The following is a 19,337-nucleotide window of genomic DNA, read 5'->3' as shown; positions in this document are numbered from 1 at the left end:
GCGCACTCACAAAGATGGGAACCATTCCTAAAGCAGTTACCAAGACAAGGCTTGTGTAAATAGAATAGAGAAATTATTCAAATCGATACTCTAAACTCAGCCCTGCCAAAATTGAGTCTACAGTCATATGGGCATCTAAACGCTTCTATTTTGTGAGCGAGTTCAGAGAAAACTAGAAAATCCTCGCAGAAGGGCAGAAGTAGCAGTCTTACCTCTAGCTGAGTGATGTCTAAACCTCATCACTGCATGCTAGAGATGAGTGAGCAAACAAATGAATAGAGTGCCGAGTCAAGGCTCTGGCTAGGATCTATAAGCCCGTGCATGAGCCAACCCCTGAAAACGTAAATCAAACACCCAAATATGTAAATATAAAATGTAAAATAAAGCGGCTGTTGTCAAATTCTTTTCTAAAATCTATGGTATATGCATTAATTCTAATGTGATTCGGGAATCCCTCCAAACGCTCTTCTACTACTTAAAACTGTCCTATATGCTTTGGTCCCACTTGTATCATCAACCAAGACATTGGGTCATATCACAACAATTCTGGCCAATCTGCACTGCTCCCTTTTGAAGGGAGGATATAGTTTAAATCGAGCCAACTGGTCTTTAAACTAAAGCCGTTTGTATTAAGTTTCCTCCCTACCTCTCCAGCCTGCTCAACCTGTCAGGTAGACGTGGTACCAGAACTCTGAGAAGCAAAAATCCTCTCCTTCTGGAGCCACCGTGTTTCATAACTTCTAATTTCTGTCATTTCTCTTCTAAGGAACACTCTCCCTGCAGGCTTAAGAACCTTCACCAACCCACGTTGTTCTCCTTTCACAAACATCTCAAAGCATACCTGCTTAGTCCTTACCTGACTTGTTAAACCTATAGTGCTCTAATGATATCTCGCCTGATCTCCACTTAGGTCTAGGCTTCCCCCTTGACGCCTTCTCTCCCTTTCTTTCTTCTTATTCCATCCAATCTATTTACCTCTTCCATGTTTCTCCTATGACACATCTTCCTGCCTCTCTCCTTACTCTAGTTTCTTTCCCACCATTTCCTACCCTTTTCTCCCACTACCTTCTCTGCATCAGTGCCCCATCTCCCCTCTACCTCCTTTTGAGTCCAAATCTTCTTTTCCTTTGCCCAGGGTCCTGCCCTCATGCCCCTCCTATCTTCCAGCCACTTACCATCCTCTTGCCTTCTCCTCTGTCACCTTCATATACATTCCCTCATTGATCTCTGTTCCTAGCTATCCTATGTCCCTCTCTTAGTCCCGCCTTTCTCCGATACCTCTTCCTCACCCACTGCCCCCATTAACCCCACTCCATCTCTGTCCTCCTCTCTAGTTCTCCATTCCTCTCCTCAGGCTCCTCCCCTTCTGTCTTCACCTCCTTCTCACCTCTAATTTGCCTTCCCATACCTGAGCTCTGTGCACACTATACCTTACTTTAGTATAGGATATACAGAGCCAGCTTCCTACAAGGAGCAGGTATCCCAGGTCGAAGATACACTATAGGAATTCTGGGGCACAGATACCAGACAGTCGCCGTAGCCTCGCGACCTTTTGCTCCAGGTAGAGGACTCGGAAGGTCGATCTCGTTGCAACAATTGTGATGTGTAGGTTTTCCAGAGGAAGTGGAGTGGCTCGATTGGGGCTCTTTCCGGTTATCCTGGCTCGACATCGTGTTAGACCTGGCACCATTGGCGTGAGTCTCCCTTCCATTTTTCACTGTGTCTCCTCTGCTTTTGCTGGTAATAGATGCTCTGAGCGCTGTGCCACTGCCATTCAGTGCCACAGCGCGAATGCTCCCTGTGTAAAGATGACATGTGAATTGGTATATCCATGATTGGCTTATTTGGTTTACCTGTTTGTCCCTAGTAGCGTGGCCAGTGTGTGCCCAGGCCTGGTAACCCAAATGCTGCTGGTGGGCCTGAAGCGCTGGTTTGCGCCACCCATAGAAGCAGCTTGTAAAGTGTGTCTCAGACCTGCCACTGCAGTGTCTGTGTGCAGTCCAGAACTGCCATCTTGGCTGTGAAGTGCACCCACTTCCCAGCCCCTGAACCTTCCCTTGGCATCATGTAAGCCACCCCTATGGTAGGGTGCATTGTATGTGTAAGGTAGGACATGCTCTGATGTGTGTAGCATGTCCTGGTAGTGAATTACACCCAATTTCGTTTTTCACTACTGTAAGGCTACCTGTTCTCCATAGGCCAGAATGGGAGGTTTGCCTATTACATTCTATAGTCCTAACTGACCCACAGAACATGGTAGAAAAACGAATTTAGTATGCCTGAGCTCAGAATATTAATTATTATATGCCGCCGAGTGTTCGCTACCGGAGATCATCGCATCACCTGTCGGCAGGCCTGAAAACGCTCACTAACCCGAAGATTATCGCATTGCATGTTGGCGGGCCTGAAAGCTCTCGCTAACCAAAGATCATTGCATCACCTGTCTGCGGGCTGCCAAACGCTCGCTAACCCGAAGATTATCGCATTGCATGTTTGCGGGCCTCAAAACGCTCGCTAACCAAAGATCATCGCATCGAGTTCATCGCTTCACGACATCGCAGAGCGGACGCCGAGCGTTCGCCATGTTCATCGCATCGCATCAGGATCGTTGCTCCCTTGCGGAGCGCCATTTTCTTTCATTGCAACAAGATCGCACACGCAACAGGCTCGGCGCATCATCCTCCCTTCGCGGCAAGGATTTTATCGCATCGCCGGCATAGCGTGCAGATGTTTGTCGCTTTGTCCTGCCCACAAATCAGCGCATCATCCTCCCTTGCGGCAAGGATTCAACGCATCGCTGGTTAGCGCAAGGAAAATCATCGTTACAACCCCTTAGCGACATTTTTGTTGCTTTGCTACAGAATCCAGGTATCTTGTAAGTAAAAGGGTCGCAGAGACCACTGCCTTGAACTGAACTCCTCTTTGCACACAGTGAACTATTTTTGCAGCCTTTTTAGAGTAACCCTATTTTTTAGTATTGTGGATTTTTACTGTTATTGGTCTTGTCTTAAGTCTATATATAAAGATATTTATTTTTTATAACTACTAGTGTGGCCTCCCTTTGTAGTGGTCTTCACTGTGTTACTGTGTATAGTCATAAATGCTTCACACACTGCGTCTGAGATAAGCCTAGCTGCTCGTGCTACGTTACCACAGGGTTGAGCAGGGGTTATCAAAGGGTGTAGTCTGCTTACTCTGACTTAGGAAGAAGGGTCCCTTCTTGGACAGTGGCCAGCCATTATAGCAATTATTATTAAACTACCAGTATCCAGACCTAGTCCTGAGCATGATCAGACAGAAGGACGCTGTTCATCACGAATCTCGTACCATCATGGTTTTCTCAGATTACACTACAGAAGTTCAGAAACAACGCAAATCTTTTGACTGAGCAAAACAAAACTGACAGCCTTGGGGCTAAATTACATGCTACGATTTCAATCCAAAACATTCTTCTTCGAAACAACAGAACTTGCGAGGCAATGGGTGGAGGAAAGGCCCCAGCTGCAGAGGAAGACAAACAGTGGCGAGAGGGTCCTCTCAGCGAGATATCCAGTGTCGCAGATGGCACTTCCGCTATGGACAGAGGGCACCCCGGCGTTCACGGTCCCCAGCTGATCATGACCAGCCTCATGAGACTGGGGGCTACCCGCAAGACAGGGGTCCCCTCACCCTCTCCCGGGGTGATGCCTCGCTTTTGCCACAGGGTGGATTTTGTGGGGTGGGCTCTGGGCTCTCCTCAGCAGACCCAGAGCAACAGACTGAAGTCTTAATGTCCACTCCAAGAAGAGTAGTTTCTTTCCAGACCTGTGTACTAGGAAGATAGACTTGACTCTTACCTCTTCTGGGTGGGGGGGCTATTGCACTCAATTTGTTCCTTTGGGGGTTCCCTTGAGACAACCTGCAGAGCTTCTAATGGCCCTGCATCACATGATTCTACATGGGTGATGGGGCCTGCTCGAGAGACTCCTTCCATACCTCTAGACTACCTATTTTTGCTGGGGTGTTGTAATGTTGGTTTTGTTGCTACTTTTGGAGTTCACTGGACAGTGCACGATAATATGCCTCGCCTGGAATGTGGACAGCAGCCCTAGTTGTTTACAACAGATGCTTCTCATTCTGAACTATGAGGAAGGGCGTTGGGTTTATGGTTTATTTTAGTACACCTGTGTAGCTCGTCCTCCCTGAAGGATGACGTTGCGGTCACCCTCACTTTTGTCCCACAGGAGTCATTGCACGATAAAAACATGTAACAAGGTTCCTCCCCTGCGTTGCCTCATGTGGATTGTTAATGGCCTCAACATGATCAAGCGTGGGGCTGACTCTGCAATCCGGCCCAGTTCCCGAAATGCTGGGGTAGATCTCTTATTCCATGTCCTCCACTAGTCCCTGCCAGGGCCCCGAAATCTTAGTGAATTTATTTAGGCACGCTATGGCCTTGTAAAACTGCTGCTCAGCTCTCATGCTCTAATCCATATTTGCTTCCCATCTGTCTACCGTTGGCACAGTGGCTGACCTCCATAACTGGACTACGTCCTGACTCGCCACAAGTTGAGAAATATGGGAGTGTATCCAGGGGTGTGGAATTCATATAGCTCGATGCCCAGGACATATTGTTTGGGGTTAGGGACAAGAAGTTTTCATGCATATTTTGTCCTTTGGACTGCAGCACACACCTTTTGGCTGCCAGTTTGCAGTACCACATTATGGATGAGGGAAGGGCATTGTTTGCAGTTTAGGAAATGTTTGTGTTCATATGTTAATGTTTTTTCAAACTTGTATTATTGGGTCATTAATGCAAAGCCTTTATTATTAGGGTGAGCCTTCTAAGGAAATGTTTTAAGCTCAGACTGCACTACTGACAGCGTTTACACTATAAACAAGGGCGCACACGTTCCCAAAGTTTAGCATTACGAGGCTATGTATGATACTGCCAGAATGCTCTCTGATTAGATGCAGATACTTGCAGAAGCTTGAAAGAAAGATGGATGATTCTTTGCTTTCAAAATCAAATGTTAACAAAAAATGCAACTAGAAAAAATAAAATTGCTTAACTACTGTAAACTTTTATGTACCATTTCTTTGCAGCATCATTTATAAAATGTGTTGATGCATGCTAGTATTTCCCAAAAATATTCCTAATAGAAAATCGGTGGAACCGGTTTCAACAAGATTATGGGAAACATAAAAATAATCAAGCAGTGGCATGGTCAGTAGGTCTTAAAATGAAGGTCAGTCTTTTGGTTTTGTCAATGTGTGTCTTGTTTTGGCATGGTTATTGTAAACCCATATTGGCATCGGAGCTGCCAGGCTCTCTCCATTATAAGAAGCACTGGCAAAAAGCAAAACAAATTTGGGTCTCAAAAAGCACACATTGCCACATTATTTTCTGGCACTGAACAATCCTACTGTGTCCCAAAATGCTCCTTGTGAAAGAGGAAAATGCTGTCATTCGTAGTGAAGCCAGCCGATACACAGGGAGAATGAATTTTGATAAACACAAAAGGCCTTTTTTAACACCAGACCTAATTAGGGACCTCTCAAAAGTATACCCATGGCACTGTGCTTGCATTAGTGCAGATTTAGGGCGTTAATGAATTCACAAGAAATTACAGAAATTGGTCAATAAACCGTAGTGCTAGAAAACATTGTGAACCCATTTTAACACGAGCAAACATGCATTTGTAGATTTGCTCATGCAAAAATCTGTTGCTCGTTTGCAAGTTAGTTTTTCCTCCAACCACTTTTTTTTCCAACCCTGGAAGACGTTTTACTTCTGCCATTGTCAAGAGTAAAATTCTAACCTTTCTCAGTATAGGAATAGATGAGAGAAGAGCTGGAAAAAACCCTTAAAACATGCAAGTTAGTATGCTTGCACAGACTCTAAAAGGTATTCCAACCCAGGAACTATTGCTTACCACTACCTTCAACCCCAGTATGTAGATCTGCGGAAAGGTGGCAAAATAAGGGAATTGCTAGTATTCAAACCCTTCTATGGTATGAGCCTTGCCATAATCAGAGAGACTATAGCAGAGCTCTTTTATAATGAGATTGCTGCCATAATTTGTCACAACACTACATGGCACGAAAAGGACAAGTGGATTTTGTTACAGGGCAAGTAGATTTATGAAGCAGATCTTTTATTAAATTCGACACCCCTGTGTATCTGTCCCATGTTTGCTCTCCCCATATACCCAATAGTACCACATTGGGGCCGAGTTACAGTGCCGGTTCAACTACCTGCCCTATTCTTTTTGGGGCTCCGCTTCAGCCAGTCCCACAAAGTAAGCATAGCTGCCAAGGTTTCAGATTATGTGTGACATTTTCATAGTTTCAGTGTAGGTATGAGTGACATTCAACGACCAAATGTGTCACACTTAGAGTGGTGGCACTTTCTTGTGAGCAAAATCAAGTAATGAAATCCAGAAGTCCAGGGAAGCTGTCAAATATCAAAAAATACACCCATTTGAGCAACAAGAAACTCTAAGATCTTGAAACTGTTGCAAAGCACCAGAAATGGAAGGGCACCAACCTAGTGCCCTTGTAACCGGATTGTGCTTTATAACAAATGTGAAACCATGATTTTACACAGTAAATATGTCTTTCAGAGGCAGTACTTTATTAAAGTTCTGTGCACATATGCAGACACATGAGCACTTAAATAGAAAAGAAAATACTGTATGCAGATTGTGACTTGTTTTATAAAATAAGCAATGTAGTATTAAAGTCCATATTGAATATGCTACTTACCAGTATGCACCTGTTCTTGGCATGTAGGGCTGCTGACATTCATATCTGTGCATAGATCGCCGCCTAGTGTTGGGTCCGGATGATTGCACATTGTTGTCCTGGAAGAGCCTTCGAAGTATCACGAGATAGGTGGCTCCTCCCCTGGACTACAGTGCGCATGGGCATCCTCTCCATCCTCAGATTGTTTTTCGCCATTGTGGCAGTGATGGAGTAGATACCGTAAGTGATGACCATGCTATACAGTAATTCTGAGTGCTGCAGCCGCTACAGGCGCCGGGGAGGAGGGTCGGCGATATGAATGACAGCAGCCCTACATGCCAAGAACAGATGCATACTGGTAAGTAGCATATTCAGTTCGAGGCATGTGGGCTGCTGAATTCATATCTGTGCATAGATTGTATAGCAGTCCCTCTATTAGTGGCGGCTGCCCGTGCCAGCTGCAGCAGTCTGAAAAAGGGTCTTGAGAACAGCCTGTCCTACAGCTGCCTGCTGTTTTGCATGTACATCTACACAGTAGTGTTTTGTAAATGTATGTATAGTGGACCATGTGGCTGCTCTACATATTTCCTCTAAAGGAATATTCCCTAGGAAAGCCATGGACGCCCCTAACTTTCGTGTTGAGTGGGCTCTGGGAGGAATCGTTAATGTGCGTTTAGCTTTTTCATAGCAAATTTGAATACATTTAACGATCCATCTGGGTATCCCTGCTTTGGAAATGGCGTTGCCCTTGTGTTGTGGAGAAAAGGCAACGAACAGTTGTTTTGTTTTCCTAAAATCCTTTGTTCTGTCTATATAGTATATGAGGGCCCTCTATACATCTAGTGTATGGAGCATTCTCTCCGCCACATTTTCTGGATTTGGAAAGACAACAGGCAGTTCAATAGTTTGATTCATGTGGAACTGCGATATCACTTTAGGCATGAAAGTGGGGTTAGTACGTAGTACAACTCTGTTTGCGTGAACCTGTATGAATGGCTCTTGAATGGTTAGTGCCTGGAGTTCACTAACTCTTCTCAACGAAGTGATTGCCACTAAGAAGGCTACTTTCCAGGTGAGGAATTGAATCTCACATGAATGTAGAGGTTCAAAAGGTGGACCCATTAATCTGGTGAGGACCACATTCAGGTTCCACACCGGTGCCGGTGGGTGAGTTGGAGGAATCACTCTTTTGAGTCCCTCTAAGAAGGCTTTGATGGCAGGCACCTTGAATAAAGAGAGGTGCTGCCTGTTCTGAAGATAGGCCGCTATTGCGGTTAGATGTATACGGATGGAGTTGTATGCCAGATTGCATCGGTATAAGTGTAACAGGTAACAGAAGATGTTCTGAATGGATGCATCCAGCGGATTAATGTAATTGTTTTTACAGTAAATGACAAACCTTTTCCATTTAGCCGCATAGCAAGCTCTGGTCGTGGGTCTCTTGGCCTCCTTGATGATATTCATACATTCTGGAGGCAGGTTCAGGTAGCCAAACTCTAAGACTTCAGGAGCCAGATCGCCAGGTTCAGCTGTTGCGGATCTCGGTGCTGAATTTCGCCATGGTTCTGTGTTAAAAGTTTGGGTGTTAGCCGCAGTCTTTGATGCGGCACCACGGACAGTTCTAGTAACGTGGTGTACCATGGCTGGCGTGCCCACATTGGAGCAACCAGGATGAGTGTCATTGAGTGTTGCCGTAGTTTGCGTGCCACTAGCGGTATTAATGGCGCTAGGGGAAAAGCGTAGGCAAATCTGCCTGACCAGTTCATCCATATCGCATTGCCCTGCGACTGTGGATCCGGAAACCTGGCGGCAAAGCTTTGGCATTTTGCGTCTATCTCTGGATGACCCCACTGCTGGAAGTACGGTTGGAGTACTGATGGATGTAGCTCCCACTCGTGCATTTGGTGGCTGTGTCTGCTGAGCAGATCCGCCATCTGGTTGTCCTTGCCCGGGTGGTGTTCCGCCATGAGGAACATGTTCCTCTGAATGGCCCACTTCCACATGCTCTGAGCCAGATGAGACAACTGTGGAGAGTGTGTTCCTCCCGGCTTCTGTATGTAGTACATGGCAGTCATGTTGTCCGTCCGGATCAACACGACTTTGTTGCACAAGTGTACTTTGAATGCCTTCATTGCCAGGAAGATAGCCATCAGTTCCAGAAGGTTGATGTGCATCTTCTGTTGCTGTGTCGTCCATAGTCCCTGCACTGTGTAATTGAGTACATGAGCTCCCCATCCCTGGAGAGACGCGACCGCCGTCAGTATTATTTGTGGAACAGGCTCTTGGAACGGTCGGCCCTTGCAAAGGTTGTGGGGATTCCACCAATGCAGAGAGTTGTATGCCCGACCGCTCACCAACACTAGGTCTTTCAACTGTCCTTGAGTCTGATTCCATTGACGTGCCAAGCACTCCTGAAGCGGGCGCATATGTGGTCTCGCGTGCAGGACTATGAAGATGCAGGAGGCCATCATGCCTATCAACTGCATGAACACTCGCGCTGGAAGGGAGTGTTGTGGTCGGAACTGTTTTATCAGCAGTTGCATGCTGTTGATTCTCGCTAAATTTGGCTGAGCTTTGGCAGCCAGAGTGTCTATAGTCGCGCCCAGGTACTGCCGTACGTGGGCGGGTTGGAGATGTGACTTTGGATAATTCAGTGAGAATCCCAGACTGTGAAGAAGGTGAATGGTGTGGGATATGTGGCTGGCACACTTCTGGGCTGACTTTGCCTGAACAAGCCAGTCGTCCAGGTAAGGGAAGACGTGAATGTGCTGTCTCCTTAGGTGTGCGGCCACTGTCGCTAGGCACTTGGTAAAGACTCTGGGCGCTGTTGTTACTCCGAACGGGAGTACTTTGAACTGATAATGCTGATCCTGAAGAGTGAACCTGAGATATTTATTGTGTGATGGGTGTATGGGTATGTGGAAATACGCATCCTTTAAATCTAGTGTTGCTAGGAAGTCTCCCTGACTGAGTAACGGCAGAACCTGCTGGAGGGTGAGCATATGAAAATGCTCTGACAGAATGTATTGGTTGAGAGGGCGGAGGTCTAGTATAGGTCGTAGAGACCCGTCCTTTTTTGGGATTAAGAAGTACAGAGAGTACACCCCTGACCCCCGCTGTTCCATAGGCACGAGCTCTATGGCTCCTTTTTGCAGCATACTTAGTACGTACTTCTTGCCGCAATAATGTCAAGTGCTCTGCGGACATAGGACGGTGTCTTGGTGGTATGTTGGGTGGATTGGATGTTAATTCCAGACAATAACCGTACTGGACAATTTCTCTGACCCACCTGTCTGTGGTGATGGATCTCCAGACTGGCAGGAACTGTTGGAGTCTCCCCCCGACCGGTGTTATGTGGGCGGGGGCAGCGACAAGACGTCACTGTTTGTTATTGGCGGAGGACCTGGTGTTGTTGTGTCCTCGTCCTCTGCCTTTGGTGCTGGATCCACGATATCCACCCCTATTGTTTTTATTATAGGTACTCTGGGTACCTCCTTTACTGTACTGCTGCTGGGACCCCTGACCTCTAGCTGCTCCCCTATTCCCGGGGCGACGAAAGGAGCCACTCCGAAACTGCTGCGATTGTAGAGCCCCCATAGATTTCGCAGTTTCAGTGTCCTTTTTAATCTTTTCCAGTGTAGTGTCAACCTCGGGGCCAAATAAAAAGTCTGGGTCGACTGGTTGATTCAAGATATTATTTTGAATCTCAGGTTTGAAGCCTGATATTCTCAGCCATGCGTGCCTCCTCAACATCACACTAGTGTTGATTGCCCTTGCTGCAGTGTCAGCTGCATCGAGTGCGCATTTGATGGACGCATTTGTAATGAGTTGTCCCTCTCTGATGAGGAGCTCCGCTCCATCTTTGTATTCGCCTGGTAGGTGTTCTAGCAGTGTTTCTAGTGTATCGTAGTGTGACCTGTCGTATCGGGCCAGGAGTGCCCGAGTGTTGGCAATGCGCCAGATGTTTGCTGCTTGTGCTGCTACCCTTTTGCCTGACGTTTCTAGCACTTTGGACTCCTTGTCTGGAGGAGGAGCATCACCTGTAGTCTGCGAGTTAGCTCTCTTGCGAGCATTAGAAACTACCATGGAGTCCAACGGCAATTGACCCTTAATGTACATTGGGTCTCCGGGTGCTGGTTTGTATTTCTTCTCTATTCTCGGGTTCAATACCCGTGCCCTGGTCGTTTCCTTAAAGATGTCCTTAGCATGTTTAAGAACCCCTTTCAACATTGGTAGAGTCTTGACCGTTCTTTCTGCTGTGGAGAACGTGTCCACCAAGAAATCCTCCTCCACAGAGTCAGAATGGAGTTCCACTCCGTGATTGGCAGCTGCCCTTTCAATGAGGGCGTTAAAAGCAGCAGTATCTTCAGTGGGAGATGGTTTGATATTATAAAGATGAGTGTCAGGAGCATCTTGTGGGTCACCTTGGTCAGTAGTGTCTCCCCATGCTTGATCTTGGTCTTGCTGTTGGTCATCAGGGTCATTATCCACAGAATAAGTGGTATCATCCCCAATATAGCCCCCTCCTGCATCCTGTTCCGAGTGTGTAGGAGAAAAGGATGGTGGTTCCTGATGATAGGTGTGGAATGTTTCTACAAGCACTGGCGTCGAACCTGATGCCAGTTTCCTTTTTAGTGGAATCTTGTATGAGTCCAAAGCCTTCTCTGGAACAATTCTACGCTTGCAGAACAACAGCCTACCAGTGTCAGCGTCGATAAACTGGTCCTGCGAGTCCTCGACATCAGTTCTTTCCGTGGACACTGTTCGTGGTTGTTCGACACTCCTCCTAAGTTCGAACATCTTCGGTGCCCCTGGTGGCGGCAATCCAAACTTGATCGGTGCTGGCGCCGAGTGAGCTTTGGCGACCTTGTGTGGTTCGGGACCCGTTTTTGGTTCGAGGGTTGCCCGTTCCCTGATGCGCTTTAGGGACTCCAACACCTGTTGCAACGTGAATGCAGACGGTGCTTTGGAACCGATAGGCTCTTTGGAGACAGGCCTCGACGCGGTCTCCGGTTTCTTCCCAGCCTTCGGGTTTTCGATCCGAAGTTTGGGATCGACGCCCTGTTGATCCGATATTTTGGCAGTCGCCGTTCTCTTCGGTGTTGACGTAGTCGGATCGACCACCGTGACCTTGGTGGTCGGTGCTCCAACCTTCGGTGCCATAGGCCGTTGCGTCTTCTCGGGACCGAGGGCCTTCTTCTGTGTCTCGGTGCCGAAGCCCTTTTTTGGTTTCTCGGTACCGAAGTCGTTCTTTCTTTGGTCGGCTCCGATGTCCCTTTTCTGTGTCGACGGATTGGAGGGCTTTGATGCCTTCGATCCGACCTGAACCAGTTGCTTCGGTTTCGATTTGACCGGAGCTGGGTTTGGTTTCGCTTTCACTGAATCGAATCCAGTCTTTTTCGATATTGTTGGCTCTTTTGAAATGTTCGAAGCCGGGCCTTCAGGCGGGGCTGTAGAACGATGCGACTGATCTTGGGTAAGGCCCGCAGGCGATCCCTCGACCTGAGCCTTATCAAGACTGTCTCCTTCGGCCTCCGCATCTACGGATTGGCCTAGCTCCTCGCCCGAGCTATCTTCCTCAGCCCCAAGGGCCTCACCGTCGTCTCCTACCTCGTCGACGACGTCTCCGTCCTCGAAGATCACCTCATCATCGTCGTCAGATTGGGATTCATGCTCCGAAGCATGGCTCGAGTCTATCTCTTCGACGCTCTCGACGTCTTCATCCTCGGTGCTGAATATGTTAACCGGGTTAGGTGCCGATTGTTTGGCCTCCAATCTAGCCGCCCGTCGATTCCGAAGTGTCTTCTTTGACCTGAACCGGGCGCAGGCCATACATCTTGACTCATCATGATCCGGTGATAAACATTTGTTACACACCGGATGGACATCGATGTGTGGATATTTCGCATGACATAAAGGACATCTCTTGAAGGGAGTCCTCGATTCCATCCTCGAACGTCGATCGATGTTCGGACCGAAACTAGGTTCGAGAAGTGTGAATAAATCCGAGAACAAGTATAATAGTTTGTCGATACCGAACGCAAACAATACCGACGATACCTAAAGGCTTTTGGCCTTAAATAAAGTTTTCCTAAGGTGAGCTAAGATAAGCACATCCGAACCCAATGGCGGAAAAAAACAATCTGAGGATGGAGAGGATGCCCATGCGCACTGTAGTCCAGGGGAGGAGCCACCTATCTCGTGATACTTCGAAGACTCTTCCAGGACAACAATGTGCAATCATCCGGACCCAACACTAGGCGGCGATCTATGCACAGATATGAATTCAGCAGCCCACATGCCTCGAACATACATACTACCAGTTACTTTTAAGCCCATGTTATTTATACAAAGTACCCTCCAGCCACTCAGCTCAGCGTCAGGTGTAGTGCGCAGAAGTTCCACAAGTAACAAGTAACAAAAGGATTACAAAAGCAGTAACTAACAGCTTTCTTCATAAAATACAGTAATGCGAATATATGTAGTTCATGTTCTTTTAATCCAGTCCTTAAATCAGTCTGAGATGATACTCCCTTAATGGCATTTTGAAATTAGACCTCTTTTGAATGACTCTCTTGACATGATCATTCCCTAAAGGCAAGATTAGATTGAGTACACTTATAGCACATTTCTAATACTTTAATTCTTAAGGTAATGGTACCAGTTGGTGTTAACATCCAGCTTAGTGGGTACTCATCATAACCATGTTGATCAAATGATTGATGACCACACCTTTTTTGATTACTGCATGAGCATATATGAACTGTAATACTACCTCACAGATCATACTTTTTTAGGTCTCGCTAGAGCCAGCGCATGCGCTGGTCTGGCGAGACATTTAGTAAGCGGGTTTTTAAAGTAATACCAAAGGCAGCCACCAGCTTGCTATTACGCGCACAAGCGCGCACGCCTTGCTCCGCCTCTCCAATGTTCTGCTTGCTGGTCTCTTTCACAACTCCCGTTCGTGCCCGCACGTTTTGTTTACACAAACATTACCGGCTTGTATAACTTGCAGCGGATGACACTAGACGTTTTCGGACGTCGGATTCCGGGCCATTTAACACAGCCGGCCACGGAACTCATTTGTTGCTGGGACCGCAGAGACTGCGTCGCACTTTACTTTCCGGTAAGTCGGCCACTAGAAACCCTTTCCCATACTTATGCCCAGTGCTCCTGTGTAAAAGATTAACTTGTATTTCTTCCTGTTGGCATTATTCTGCTCACTTTTTCCACACGGTGTTTTATGACCGGTATGCAGTAGGGAATGAACTGGCAGCAACTCCGTTGATTCCCCTGTATAATAGACTGACTCATATTTTCTTTCGGCATCACTCCAATCGCTTTTGTCACCCGTGGTATTATGACCAGATGCACGCAGCCCCTTAATTTACAGCAACTTCGCTAAGCCTTTTAGTGGTATAATTACCCCACTGTATTACAGACTGACTCGCTTTGTCTCTGACCCATCCGACATGGATTGTTACCCTCACCCATGACTGAATTTTCACTCAATGTTTTACTTTCAGGATTTAGGACCGCTAATTGGACATTCTGGTAAGTGTTATGCTACATAACATAGCATTTCCTACTATACGTTTGAGGCTTTCTGTTTTCAAATTTCTGTGATGTAGGTTTGCTTATGACTAGCATAATTAAGCAACATGTTAATTTGAAGGCCCTAACATGTTAGTTTGTTGAATTACTATGCTGCAGGTGAAGGGCTGAGTCACTGCAGCTCGGCGTGCTTGGTGATAATATTTACCAGCACAGCTCAGTGAGGCTCTATTTCTAGCGCAGGGAGCGGAATGGAAAGAGACACGAGGCGTCCTTTCCTGAAACTTACAACTTGCCCGCTCATAACCGGTGACCAGCTTTCTCTTTCGCTTCTCCAGACCACCCTGTGGTGCGTTTCTGTGCTGTGCCTTACCCCGGGGCCTCGTGCCATCAGGGTCTCACAGGCTCTAATGCAATCACTGAAAAAGCGCCCTTACGCACCCTGAGACATGGTTAAAATACGAGTGTAATTTGGGGGCAGTGGGTCCCTCACAACCATGGATACCTGGGTCGGGCTGCCCTATAAGGTCATCAAGCCCCATGGGCTGGTCTGAGCAGCCATTGTGTAGGGCGTTTATTGGCTGTTTCTGTCCTTATTTTTCTTAAGCACTAATATTAGATGCATCCCTTGTCACAGGTTTCCAAGTTCCTCATTCTGCCTGTCTTTCCTTGTCTCCTCACTTTCCCTATCTGTTTCCCCTCTCATTTCATTCGTCCCTTTCAGGGTTTCTCCTTCCTAAACATTTTCTATGCCAATCTTTTCCCCTCTCTGGTCTCTCACTTGCCCATATCTCCTTCTCTCCCAGGCATCCCTATTCTGGCATATTTCTCATCCTCATCTCTTGCCCCTTATGCTTCTCTGTATATCCTTTTTCTAGTTATCCCATTCCCCTTTATGCTCTCCTTCTTCCTTTCAGCCCCTCCTTTTCTTTTCTTTCATTCCATTCCTCCCTCTACTACAAAAGAGTACACACAGAGCTAGGACGAGACAAGCACTGTGTTAAAAGAAATCCAAGATTTTGACCTCATTCAACCTTTGGTCTCTGGTGCCACAGCACCTGCTGCACCATAGATAGCTGTGTTCCTGCTCTGCCAGCCTTGTGGCATTCGTACTCTGTGCACACTTAGGATCTCTTAGGGTTCAGTCACACTCCACCTCCCAGGCTCTCTTAGAGAGGGGGGCCTTCCCATTCTTTCCACTACTGGGTCTACATAAGAGATGCGGCTGCCACATTCTGCCTGCTGAGGGCTCTCATTCCCATTCTATGGGCACTCGTAGCTTCTTAAGAACCGACAGACCCTCCTTCTTTGCGCTATAGGCAGGGCCAGACTGGGAACCCAAAGCAGCCCAAACAACAACCATTGGCAAAGCCAATAGCCCTAGCTTGTTGTACGTGTAATGTTACGTGTTGTATCAGTATTATATATCTGTATGCAAAGACAGAAGCAGCAAAATACTAGTTGGGCGGCACACTAGGCTAAGTACAGATTTTTAGCCTGTGTATATTTAAGCCACGCCCTTAATTACATCTTCTCCCCACTCACCCTTTTGCTTCTCCCCTGAAATATTGCCAAAATGTTGACTGTGTGGGCATGCTAATAGGGGATAATCTGATGCATGGCTAAACTTATAAGGTCCCAAAGGCGAGACCTATTGGCTATGCCAATGCTTGTTTTAATGGCCTTTGTTTTGTTAACTGTGGTCTACTTTGTGGTTGGCTGTTAACGTTATTGATTTTGTGGATAGAAAGCTTACTCCTGGAATTGGGAGAGATTTCGGCTCAGGGCTGAAAGATTAGGTATTTGTTTTGTATTGCTTCACTGGTATATAGATGTGTATGGAATTCCCAAAAGTCTGGTAGGTGTGACTGACAAAGCTCATCTACCAGATGTCTCTCTTTCCGTTTGCATGGAACCACAAACATTTTAACAATCATTGATGTTAAAAGCCCAGTCTGGAGAATATTTATTTAGTTAACTTACAATGAAGGATGACTGATTTAATAAACCAAACTATGTGAAAGATACATAAGTATTTGAATGTTACTCTGTTGATCAAGCTAGCAAAGCTCTCTTATGCCCCAGGGTACTGTTGTCCTACTAGTATGTATACATGTTTAAGCAAGATGCTGCATTGGTTATCCACCTAAGCCTGCTAAAAGTTTTTCTCAAAACAAAGATAAAATTCTAGTGTTGAAGTGATTGTTGCCAAGGTTACTGTAGCTTTACATCCTTGAAGGTGTTAAAGTTGAAGGACCCTTCTGTATTCTTAGATGGAAAGGGCACAGTTTTGATTCTTTTTTATTGGGAGAGGGGGTGAGGGGAAGAGTTAGATCTTCGTTTAAAATCACCCTAAGGTCTCTTACAGTGTTGGGAGGAGACCTAACTGATCGAGCTGATCAGTGGAGGTCCGTAATTTGCCTTTTCTGTCAGAAGCAAGCCATTGTTTAGCTTCTATGTAAACTCAGATAACTGTAATAGATCTAGTTGAACCTAGGCCTGAAGCAAGAATCCACATAGCAAACTGTCTCTGCTCAATCTCCACCTGCAAATGGGTAGCATTTTAAGTGGAAAATAGTGAAGAGAAAAGCTACTGGTTGAACATATGTATTAAACGGTGAAAGGGACAACGTGGAACATTAAAGCATATCGCGGTTAATTCTAATTATTTCATCTTCCTATAATTTTAATTGGCACTGGGTGGCAGCAGCAACTCCTGGGGGCCCAGCCAGCCAGGAAATTCACTTTAAAAACATCCTGCATAATATGTAAAGTTCACAGGGAATTAAGTCACATGTCAAGTCTATAATTGACAAGTGGAAAATAGGCATGTACTTGCTAGATTATGCACAATCCAATTACCTTTTAACATTACTGGTATTGCAGATCACTTCTGTGCAATGCACAGGGCTCTGGCAGTATATTTTAGAGGTTGCTACAAGAGGACACTAAATGACGCATTTTCTTTCCACACGTTCTTTCACTTAGTCTTTCGTAGTAAACTACGACGTTGATTTACTGCCTGAATGCAAGCAACACCAGTCACAAAGCAGGGGTATCTGCAGTGTTTTCATGGGCATATAACGTCCGCCTCGGACGCTGCGCTGTTACTTTAAACTACCTGCTTTATTCAGTTCAGCCAGGCTCGGCGCGCAGGTGGTCAAGGTGCTAAAAATGCGTGAAAATGCATTTAAAAGCAGTGCAGTGAACCACATCATTAAAATGAGTTAGTCTAACACCGGATGCGTGGGACTGGCAGGGCTGCATGTGCCTCAGAGTGCCCGTGCTGCTCACACACCGTCAGGCACAGATCTGATGAGGCCTTACCCATTGCATATAGGCGTGACCTAGTGTAGTGTATTCTATGAAGGATTTTGAGCTGGATGAGTCCGAACCAGATGCTAATGGCAACCTCGCAAGGGTACCTACATGCACCACTCCAATCATCATCTTTGATGAGCCCTAAAGCTCCCTTCGACTTGTCCCGCAGTTTCCTCAGAGGGGGTGAGTTGTTGGCTAGCATTGTCCTGTATACCTGTGATGTGGCATGGCGGTGTAATGGGGATTCCAGTACCCTATATCCTGGGGGCTCTCCTCAGGCATGTTGTTTGATGTGTCTATGCATTTTAAAAGGATGTGCCTAATCTGAAGATATCGCAGGTATTGAGCGTTTGTGAGTTCGCACTGTGTTTAGAGTTCCATAAATGTTGCCATTTTAGGATATGCCCAAATGCCCTATACTTTTGAAATCCCCAAGAGGTCCCATTTCCACCCGTCCTCCACCTGCTGTAGCGGAGCAAATGTCGCTGCGTCCTACAAAGGTGTTTCCAGTGTGATTTTTCCACTCCAGCTCATCTTTTTGTTGGTTTCTCTCCATGCTGTTGAAATGGTAGAGAGCCCAGCCTCTCCTTCCCGCACTGCTGTGGGACGTATCCCGGAATGTGATGGGCCCGCTGGTCCACCAGCAGCATGGGCGCACGCTGTTCTGCTAACAACCAGTCGATTATGGCCACCAGTAGGGTCGCCCAAAAGTAGAGGCGCAAGTTAGGTAGGGCTATACCGCCATCAAAAGTTGTCTTGATAAGCTTTGACAGTGCTACCCATGGCGCACCCCTAATCCCACAAGAGGAGCATTATAACAGCATCTGCAAGATTGAAAAACTGTCCGGGACTGGGAAGAGGGAGGTCTGTCATGCAAAAATGAATTTAGGGAGGTATATCATTTTGCATAGGGCTGCATGGCTCAGTAGTGCTACAGGTAGCCTCCTCCAGTGGGTCACACTATATTCTCCACCTGCACCTATATTCCTCTAGATTCTGCCCAGGTTTGAGTCAGAGAAAAAGTGATGATCCATAGGGACGTAGATCCCCAAATAGCCAAGCCCTTTCTCTTCCATGGGTATCAGACATCTCCAGCCCTCTCCTGGTTGCCATCCCGCTAATGGGAAGAGGCACAATTTGCCCCAATGTATGCGTAATCCAGAAAATTGACCAAAGACAGCAAACATCTCTAGGATCCTATCAATCAAAAACTCTGCCATGGCAGGCCTCAATTCCAGCTGCGAAAGGAATAGGGTGATGCTTGGGACTAGCAACTTCACCATGTAAAAAAAATCCTAGCTACAGAAACATTAACTAAAAGACCAAGGGACATTCCGGCCTTGGGAAGAGAGAAATCTCCTTCATGGAGAGCTAGGACGCCTTGTGGTGAAAGCTAGAGATACCTAGAAGCCACAAAGCCAATCCACCTGCTTTCGACCAAGACCATCAGCATCAAGAAATGGAATGTGAGGACTATGTATGAGACAAGCAAGACAGCCCGAGCAGCAGCAGAGATGAAAAAATACAACCTTGCCCTGCTCGCATCAGCGAGACTAAATGGACACAATCCGGGCTGAAAAGATTGGCTCCAGGATGAACGCTGCTGTATGCTGGACATGAGAAAGAGAACGCCCCTCGTACTCAGGGAGTAGCACTGATGCGAACACCAGCAGCAAACAGAGCTCTGATTGGATGGGAATGCCATGGTCCTAGAATCATCACATCGACCTTCCCCA

General features: G+C 46.6%; 1 protein-coding gene across 3 annotated transcripts in view; it reads right to left on the bottom strand.

The window, feature by feature from the left end:
• The window catches only part of PRKDC (protein kinase, DNA-activated, catalytic subunit), a 2,754,228-nt gene that overhangs the window by 2,328,129 nt on the left and 406,762 nt on the right, over nt 1-19,337 (bottom strand). The gene's annotated exons all lie outside the window — the stretch shown is intronic.

The sequence above is a fragment of the Triturus cristatus genome, chromosome 5_1, assembly GCF_964204655.1.
Source record: "Triturus cristatus chromosome 5_1, aTriCri1.1, whole genome shotgun sequence".
Taxonomy (NCBI): domain Eukaryota; kingdom Metazoa; phylum Chordata; class Amphibia; order Caudata; family Salamandridae; genus Triturus; species Triturus cristatus.
Note: the sequence above shows the minus strand (reverse complement) of the source record. Positions and strands in the feature narration are given on the sequence as shown.